This window comes from Petaurus breviceps, unplaced genomic scaffold (assembly GCF_028583685.1).
Source record: "Petaurus breviceps papuanus isolate PSGF00001 unplaced genomic scaffold, PetGlider_PUasm1.0 229, whole genome shotgun sequence".
Classification (NCBI taxonomy): Eukaryota; Metazoa; Chordata; class Mammalia; order Diprotodontia; family Petauridae; genus Petaurus; species Petaurus breviceps.
In genome coordinates, this window is record NW_027185903.1 from 2,404,474 (window position 1) to 2,405,612 (window position 1,139).

Genomic DNA, 1,139 nt, shown 5'->3' on the forward strand with positions numbered 1-1,139 from the left:
CAATTCCACTCAGTAAACAGATCTCCTTAATTTGAAGATCACCTAGAAGAAGTGAGGTGAATAAAGGCCAGGAACATGATCTCATCACTTACTATGCCATATTCATATTTACATCCCAAGCAAAGCACTCTGACCATTTCCAAGTCAATGGACAACTTATTGGAGAAGCCTTTTGGAACAGATCCTTTCCATTCTCCATTGCAAGCATACACTGCTATCTCATCAGCCAATATCTTCTGATCTATATGGGGATCCTTTTGCAAATATATTTGCATAACATCTCATATTGGTGTTTTCCCTATCAAGATGAATAAAAAGGTTGGCCACATTTTCTAAGGACAAAGTTACTCATGGGACAACTTCTTGTCTTGCTCCAGCTTCAGCATACATCACCTTTTGCTTTTTTCCATGATGGTTCTCCTAGAGATATCTAGGTGGCACTGGGCTGTAGTGAATGACTAGTGAGCTTAATGTCAATTATTGATAACCTTCTTGAACATCTTGTTAAAGAGATGTTTAGTGCTTAGCAATGAAGGCAGTAAAAGGAGGGGCTTCCTAACACAGTCAGGAGGGGGATAAAAGTTGAGCAGCCTGGGACTCCTCCATGAATGGTACTCTCATCAGTGGAAATACCAGGCCAGTTTAGCAGAGGGATATTCCAAGGTGAGAAGGTTGCAGGGATGATTGGATATTCCAGGGTTAAAAGGTCCCAGGCACTGAGGAAAAGTCCAAGGATTAGACAGCAATTGTGGGTGTGATTTTGAAGTCCAAAAAGTCTGAAGCAGAGCCAGGAAAAGAATGGGAAACAGAAATGACTTAGACATATATGTAGAACTTAACAATGCCTTTATTCTTGTGTCCAAGAAGGAGAGATGTTGGCTCAATAACAGAAGTACATGAGTTCAGAATCGGTTGCTCATCTAGTCCCTGAGAATGTTGATGAATATAATTCTGGTAGTGGTCTAGCTCGAAACTCCATTTATTTTTTGAAAGAATTTATAAAAAGGCCTAAATTGCATTAAATTTGCTAAAGATAAAAAGAAAGGAATGAAAGTTAATATATGTATAGGGAGTATTCTCTGGGATCACTATCCCAGAGCCAGGCTGGCTCCATCTCCTCCTTAGTGTTCTAGGGGTAT